Genomic DNA, 9176 nt, shown 5'->3' with positions numbered 1-9176 from the left:
TTAGAATGTGTACATCACCAAATCTAGTTATACTTCATATTTCCTCTTGAGGCCATTCAAAATTAAACTTTATCTGAAAACACACATGCAAGCATGAACATATGGAAACACACACACACACATACACACACACACACACACACACACACTCCAGAGAGCTAAAAGCAAGAATCTACGGAATGGACTGAGAATGAGCTGAGAAGTTATCTCTAGATCAAGATTCAGAGCCAGATCAAGCTACTCTGAAGACTTCATCATCACATGACTTCCAAAGGAGTAGCTAAGCATAAAGTGTATGTATTTGTGTGTGTGCATGTGTCTGTGCATGCTTGTGTGTATATAGAAATTTAGCAGGATTCATTTCAAAGAAAGAATTGGAAGCTGAGGGAAAACTAAAACAGTAAAAGTCATAAAATTCTAATGGTCCTTAGATTTCTAATATGGCATCTATAATTACTTGTAAAAGTAAAAAGATTTATTTTTACTCTTAAGGTCATTTGAAGATCTGTTCCTCAGGGGTCACATGGGCTTGGGAGGAGCCCCTGGCTCCTTTCTTTTACCAGTTCCACCTATGTGAAGATAAGTCAGAGGTCCTACTCGATCATGGCTGGCTTCACTTGGAAGCATGGAGGAAATGATTCCTCTGTGTTGACCCTCCTCTTTGTAGACTGGACACTGGTTCAAGTCTATCTGGTGGTGTCTCCTCAGCCTCCTTGGTCAAGAGGACAGGTGACCCACCACCATTATAGGACATTTTTGATGCTCATAGTCCCCTGGAACTAGTCGACCTAGGAGGGCAAGGAGCAAAAAGTGTCCTTTATGTCCCTCTGACCAAATTATTACAGGCCTCAAAGTATGTCTGTTAAACACCCAAGAAGGTTAGTTCCACAAGTCTGGTATTTGTAATTATTGTGTGTCATGTAGATAAATCTTGGTCAAAGACCAGTTGTTCTCAGGTAAACCTTACCTAGACATATATTTCTTGATCTGCTATGCATAATTTGTCAGTAATTATAGGTTGCAGGAATAACATGGTTCCCTCTGGTTTTCAAAACTAGCTAGGCATTGTTTATCTTAAGAGTAAAAATAAATCTCTTTATCTGGACCAACTGTATGGCCTTAAACACCCAAAATGAAAGTATAACCAAAGATTAAAGGGGCCAATATAATTTCTTAAAAGTCCATATGTATAGCTAAAGGCTACATAACAAGCAACAATGCCAGACAGGTGATACCTTCTTGTAATATGGAATATTGACAACTGATTACTGCTAGATGAGGAACAGCTGACCTCCTAAACAAAGACCTCTAGATAGACTGACTAGATTCACCAGAAGGGCAAGTAGTGGGGAATGGCTGGGGGTGCCAACAACACAGTAGACAGCAGGGATATCAAAGTATAGGGGCTCTAGTGGGGGAAGGGAGGCTATGGGAGGGTGCTATCTGGGGGAATATTGACAACTGATTACTGCTAGATGAGGAACAGCTGACCTCCTAAACAAAGACCTCTAGATAGACTGACTAGATTCACCAGAAGGGCAAGTAGTGGGGAATGGCTGGGGGTGCCAACAACACAGTAGACAGCAGGGATATCAAAGTATAGGGGCTCTAGTGGGGGAAGGGAGGCTATGGGAGGGTGCTATCTGGGAAGTGGGTGTAAAAATTAAATAAATTAATTAATTAAAAAATTTAAAATGTAAAAAGATATAAAAACAAAATGGTAAACTAGTTGAAAAGTATAATCATAATACAGTTTTTTCTTCTCATATATTTAAATTCGTTTTGGATTTTAGTTTTCCAAGCAAGATGCCTCTCATTTTGTAGGCCAGTCTGGTTGCTATGTATCTGTTTTAGTTTGCTTTCTGTTGCGTGACCAAAAGTAAGTTGGGGAGGAAAGGGTTTCTTTCAACTTACAGTATAGTCCACCATCCAGGGAAGACAAAACAGGAGTTCAAGCAGGATCCTAGAGGCATGAAGTGATGCAAAGACCATGACGAATGCCTCTGACTGGCTTGCTTCCCCTGGCTTACTCAGTTACTTTTCTTATACAGCCCAGGCCAACCTGCCCAGGGATGGCACTGTTCACAGTGGGCTGTACTTTCCTATATCTATTAGCAATCAGGAAAATGATCCTCAGACATGTCCAGAGGCCAATCTGAAAGAGGAAATTTTTGAAGTGAGGTTCCCTCTTCCCAGGTGATTCTGGTTTGTGTAAACTTGACAAAATTGGCACAGAATCCCAAACTGGGTTCAAACCCACAATCCACTCTCAAGGATTGGGATTATATGTGTACAACAACATCATTTAAACTCTTTATATATTTGTATGAATCCTGGTACTGTAGAAAAATGCAACTAACAGTATTCTAAGGCCTGCTTCATCCAATGATTTTGTTTTCCTGTGATTTCAGTTACCTATGATCAACTGAAATACATAAATATTACATGAAAAATTACAGATAACAGCAGTTTATGTTTAAACTGTGTGGTGTTCTAAGCAGCATAATGAAATCTCTGATCCACTACATACATGAGTCAAATCTGCCCCCAGCACTACCTATGACCTACATAATCACTTTTGTGGTATGATGGTGCTTATATTCAAATAACCCTATTTTATTTAATAGTGGCCCCAAAGCATGAATAGTGATGTTGGCAATTCAGATATGAGAAAGAGAAACTAGAAAACACTTTCTTTAATTGGAAAGGTGAAAGTTTTCACCTTAAGGAAAGAAAAAGATCACAGTCTGAGGTTAAGAACTATGGTAATGGTGAATCTTCTATCTATGAACTTCTCAAGAAGGAAAAAGACTCATTAGTGTCCTCCTCTTTACCCCTGTTCTATGTTCCATGAGTCTTAGGTGTAGAGGTTGCCTTGTAGATGTGTCACGTAGGCCTGGGCAATTCATAGATAGTGTCCATGTGTGACCAGTTGTGGTACTCTGTAATAGTCTCCAACTGGTGAAAAATGAGCTTCTTCGATGAGTGGTGACTGGAATATTTGTCTGTAAATATAAGGATACATATTTTGCACATGGTAAGAAATAACATTAGTCCATGGATGTGACAGTCTTGGGATTTTCTCCAAGATCTATGACCACTCTATCCATATGTATTTCGTTATGTTTACAGTACCACACTTGAAGCTCCCTCATGCAGTGAACGGCCAGGTACACAAAAGTTCACAAATGGCCAAAGCATAGAGATCAAGAGTCTGCTTAATGCTGGTCCTTGGGCAGGACTCCTTTATTAAACTTCAACCCTCTCCCCCCGCAAGGCTCAGGGATCATCTTGGAAGAGGGGCAGAAAGATTGTAAAAGCGAGGGAGGATGGGCATGACCATATGGAAACAGACTCCTACAAGCTTCTGGGAACCTACTCATATGAGTCTATGGCAATGGTGTCAGCATACACAAGTCCCATGCAAACTCAGGGAGACAAAAACTCAGCATAGAACTGAGAAAATGAACAACAGACCCCAATCTTATGTGAAGAAATATTGGTAACTGCTGCTAGGTGAAGTAGATTTGATCTTTCTAAAACAAGGGACTCTAGATAGATTGATAGAATGGATTTGTGCTGGGGAAAATCTGGGGACACTGACTTACACAGTGGGCCTTATCAGGGATGACAGAGTATGTGGGCTCCAGTTGGGGGGCTATGGGAGGGCATCGGTAGTTACAGGGCTATAAAGATGATTAAGATTGATTGAGATGTTCTGTATGAAATACACAAAAATTCAATAATAATTTTTTTAAAAAGGAGAAAAAAAAACCTAAAAAGCTCCCACCAGTTTTACTGTTGTACTTCAAACTGCAAATATTCTGTTCACAGTATGTGGCAAGTGCTTAGTCTTCACTCATGTAGGCTGTGTATCTCACATCATCACAAGATAAGGACATTTCACTGGAATGTTTAAGGACACTATCATCCAACTGACGAGACAATCTATGGAACAGGAAAAAAGTCTTCACCAACTATACCTATGACAAAGGGTTAGAAGAATATAAAAAGGTTAATATATATTAAAACATAAATATAATTCACAAAACTAAACATAAAAACCTGAGCAAACCACCCAATTTAAAAATGGGGCAAGGAGATGAACAGAGAATTCTCTAAAGCTGAATGGCAAAGAAATAGTTTTTAAAAGTTCAATGTCTTTATTCATCAGAGAAACTCAAATTAAAACTACTTAGAGATTTCATCTCACTCCACTCAGAGTGGCTAAAATCCAAAAAACAAGCTATGACAAATGCTGGCAAGGACGTTAAGAAAGGGAAGTTCTTATCCACTGGTGGCAGAAGGGAGCTCTTATCCAGAAAGAGGAGCTCTTATCCACCACTGGTGGAAGGGGCATTTCTATCCACTGCTGGTGGAAGGTGAGTTCTTATACACCACTGGAGAAAGGGGAGTTCTTTTTTAAAAATATTTTATTTATTATTTTTATTTTACATGTATGCGTGTATTGCCTGCATGTAGGTAAATGCACCAGTGTTTTGCAATGCCAGCAGAGGACAGAAGAAACTGTCAGATCCCCTGGAACTGGAGTTATGGACAGTTGTTAGCTGCCATGTGGGTGCTGGGATTCGAACTCGGGTCTTCTGCAAGAACAGTCAGTGTTCTTAACCACTGGGCTATCTCTTCAGCCCTGAAAGGGGAGTTCTTATTCACTGCTAGTGGAAGTGCAAACTGGTGCAGCCACTATGGAAACAAGTGGAGAGTCCTCAAAAAGCTTGAATTTGATCTACCATTCAATCCAGCCACATACCCCATAGAATTCTTACCCTACTACACAAATATCTTTTCATCAATATTTGTTGCTACCCTTTGCATAATAGCCAGGAATTGGAAAAAAAACTGAACCTCCATCAGCTGATGGATGGCTAATGAAGGTGTTGTACATATACAGAATGGAATGTTTGTTATTCAGCTCTTAAAAAACTGAAATTTTGAGACTGGAAGGCCAGCCCATTGCAGACATGGATCAAAGCATTGAAGGAAGTAGAAAAAAGACAAACAATGTGAATCTTGACAAACATAAATGACTTCTCACAGATAGAAAAGAAAATGATAGAAACCAATGGAAAGAACAGTCTCCTGAATATTCAATTGGAAAAGGCTAACAGTTTATTAAAAATAATAGAAACAAAAGAGGCCTCAGTTAAAGAATACACTGCTCTTCATAATAGGATAAAGGGGCTACAACAAACTACTCAGTATCAATATAATTTGAAAGATAAAAATGAACAACTAAAAAGAAATGCTGATCTTTTGACAGAGAAGTTAAAAGCTCATGAGCAGGAATATAAGAATAATATTGCCAAACTTATAAGTGAAATGAAAATCAAAGAGGAGAAACACAAGCTAGAAATAAGCAAATTTTATCAGGACATGCAGAAAATGGTTGAATTAAATGAAGAAAAGCACAAAGAACTAATGGCAAGAGAGGAGCTGGAAATATCGGAGTTAAACGCAAAATTAAGAACTCAAGAAAAGGCAAATAGAAATGAGATCATGAAGCTACATCTAGAATTTCACACCAAACTATCAAGAGTTCAGACTAAATCAAAATCATATCCGGATGCTACTATTTTGCCACAGAGTACCTACAGAAGGAAACTTCAACACCTTCAAGATGAAGAGTAAGGGGATTGCAAGTCTTCATAATATAAATTGTGAGTTAGAGCAACACCTTGCTGCTGTCAAAGACACTCACCTTAAACATAGACGGCTTTGAGCAGAGCAGTAAATGTAGTAGTTACAATTTAATTTCTTTAAAAGCAGCTAAAAATTCACTTCTATTTTCAATGTAAGAATCCTAAATAATAAAAAAGACACAACCTTTGACACTGGCAGGTAAATGGACAGAACTGGAAACAATCATTCTGAGTGAGGTAACACAGACCAAGAAAGGCAAATGTCACATGTTCTCTCTCATAGCTGGGTGCTAGCTTTGAAATCTTAGTTATGCAGGTTTTAATTAGAAAATTCAGAGATGTTAAGAAACTAATAAAGGCCATGGATGAACCAGTGTTGGAGAAGGCTTCCTGGGAAAGGCAGCAGAATTCAGTGATATAAAGGGGAAATGGGAATGATAAAATAGAAAACACTAAATGGGGCAGGGAATGGGAAGGCAGGTCAGAGGAGGCAGTATGGGACGGTAGAACTAACACTAAGCGCTTTAAAAATGCCGTATGGAAACCTACTAATATAGGAACTATTTAAAGTATATACATATACATTATAAAAAGAGATTAAAATCTTACCTTATAACAGGGCAATATTACCCTTATTAGTCACTTACCACAGGCCAGAAAAGAAAAAACCCAATGCCAGGAATGGACTTCTTTTTTTAAAGCGATTGACTTGGGGTTCCACAGATCCTCAAATACTACTGGCCATTGCCCCTGCTCTGGGTTAGTCACCAGAACTTCACAGTGAGACCCTATTGCTGAAGATATTAGATTCTTGAACTATAGAAAAACAAGAAAAATTGAAGCTAGTGCTGACTTCAAAGCCTCATTTCTACTGTCTAGCTTTCATAATGCTAGAAGGTGTCATGCAAGCTACCTGAAGAGAATATTTGCATGAACCTTACCCAGCTGTGAATCCTGTGAGTTACAACTGGCCTGACAAGATTTCCCCAACAGTGTAACCAACTACTTTCTAAGCAGATTTAAGACCCACTTCATATGATGGAGCCCATACCTGACATTCATACTAGACCTAGGAACCTGAGACTAGATAGCCCCAAAGTCATGGGAGAGAGCCCAGTACTGTTATTCTGCTGAATATATATAGCATTAAAATATTTGAAAGACAGATCACATTCATATAACTTTCATTCCAGTGTGTTATAATTGTATTATTTTATTATAATTGTAAATTTCTTCCTGTTCTTAATTTAAAAGTTAAACTTTATCATACACAGGGAAATACACAGTATACATGGAGTTCAATGCTACCCATGGTTTTAGGCAACAACTGGGTGTCTGGAAATATATCTCCATAATAAAGAAGTAGTGTCTATACATATATGTGTATATGTATGTTTTACATGTGTATACACACATACAAAAAGATAGATGGATTCTTTTCAAGGAATTTCCTCACATGAATTTGAACTCTGGAAAGTCTAAAATTTATAGGCAAACCAATAGGTTAGGACTTAGGTAAGAACTGACAAATCCAGGCAGGTTAGAAATTTAGGCATTTTCAAAATTGCATTCATTAGGCCAAATTCCTTCTTCCTTAGGATGCTTCTGTACTGTTCTTATTCAATGTATTTATTTAAATGTGAATCATTTCTAAAAAGCACCTTCACAATAACTATCAAAACTGCTATTTGGGGCAAAAGAGTTAGCTCAATGTGTAAAGTCCTTGCTGTGAAATCATAAGACTAAATTCTATTCCCAGAACTCATGTATAAAAGACAGATATAATGCTAAGCACTTGTAATCCCAGCACCAGGAAGTGGAGACAAGTGTAATTCACACAATGTGCTAGAGAGACAGCCTAGTTATCTTTCAGGCTCCAGGTCAGTCTCAAAAACCAATGTGGAGAGTGTTTAAAAAATGGCACACAAAATTGATCTCTAGCTTCCACAGCACTGGACATATATACACACTTCCTTACACACAAGTGCACCCATCCACATAGACACACAGATACACAGACACCCACAGACACACAGATACATAGACACAGACACGCAGACACACACACACACACACATACACACACACTTTGTATTTGATCAACTGAGTATCATAGTCTATCAAAGATGGCTTAAGTAAACTGTAGATTTAAATAAAGTCAGCTTGTTTTAGAAATTATCACATTTGTCTTACCTGACACTTGAGAAACATTACACTAATAAGAAATCTATTTAAAATAAATTTAAGCTTTTAATTCTGGCACATGAGAGGCAGAGGCAGGCAGATCTCTGTGAGTTTGAGACCAGCCTGGTCTACTTAGTGACTTCCAGGACAGCTGGGGCTACAGGGAGACTTTCTCTCAAAAAGACAAATAAATAAATAAATAAATAAATAAATAAATAAATAAAAGATTTAATACTTTCTGAAAAATGCAGAAAATTGGGCATAGTCTGAGGGTCTGGGCTAAGAGGGGACTCCAGAGATCTGGGGTGCTAAGAGCAGAAGTGAGCCTGTGCCCAAGGCTAGAAGAAGAAAAGGATGTGGGGAATTTTGATTCTTCATCCATCCACTTAGCCTGTGTCTTTTAACTGGGGAGTTCAGTCCATTGATATTTAAAGTTATTATTGAAGATGTATGTTGGTTTCCATCATTTTAATTTGTTTGCATTCTTGGTCTAAATGCACGTCCACAGTTATACCTTCATTTACTTTCTTTCTGTGGCCCCTTCGGTATAGTTGTTCCTTTCTATCCCTACTTGTTTCTCTGCTGTATGTTTTCCAGAGAAACATGAGCAAATGCATGTTCACCCCAAGTAGGACACTGACAGCAGATAAAAGAAACTAATCCACTCAAGTCTAGTGAACTGGAGAATTTATTGGAGATAGTTATAGGAGCATAGGCAAGGGGTTATTTACAGGAACATAGATGAAGTTTTACCTTCAGAAACACAAATGAGAAATTACTAACTTATGGGAGCATGCTGACTCAAAGGCCCAGGTGAGGACTGACAGCACAGCTTACAAGCAGCTCCATAAGGAGCAGCTCCTCTCTCCATCAACTTTAACTGCTTATTTGATCTTGGGGAATTTGTAAGTTTTGTGAGCATGCTGAGCCCCATAAGTTTGATAGTTCCTGAGTATTAGGAGCCTTTCTCCTCCTTTTAAGAGGGAATATTTCAATTCTGAGAAAATAGCTAGACAACATCCTCAAAGTTATCAAGCTAAATTTTGAGGAAACTTGGAAGTAAAAAAATGGCTATAATTAATTTGCAGGTAAATGAATAGAACTAGAAACTGTTATACTAAGTGAAGCAACATAGACTCAGGAAAAAAAAATCGACATATGTTCTCCCTCATATGTGGATCCTAGATCCAAACCCTGATAAGTGAGTATGTATCCAGACATAACTACAGGAATCAGGATAATGGAAAGGAAACAGGGAGGTAAAGGAAAACAAAGAACCTGAAAGGGAACAGTAAGAAACAGGCCTTAATAAGGGAGATATGGATAAAAATT

The 9176-nt window shown here is 38.3% G+C and overlaps 1 pseudogene; it reads left to right on the top strand.

The window, feature by feature from the left end:
* The first annotated feature begins 5070 nt into the window (after positions 1–5070).
* Positions 5071–5649, top strand: LOC103743282 (annotated as a pseudogene).
* Positions 5650–9176: the final 3527 nt, after the last annotated feature.

The sequence above is a fragment of the Nannospalax galili genome, unplaced genomic scaffold, assembly GCF_000622305.1.
Source record: "Nannospalax galili isolate Female #2095 unplaced genomic scaffold, S.galili_v1.0 scaffold1552, whole genome shotgun sequence".
NCBI classification, from domain to species: domain Eukaryota; kingdom Metazoa; phylum Chordata; class Mammalia; order Rodentia; family Spalacidae; genus Nannospalax; species Nannospalax galili.
The sequence above is the reverse complement of the archived record's forward strand: the minus strand, read 5'-3'. Positions and strand labels throughout refer to the sequence as shown.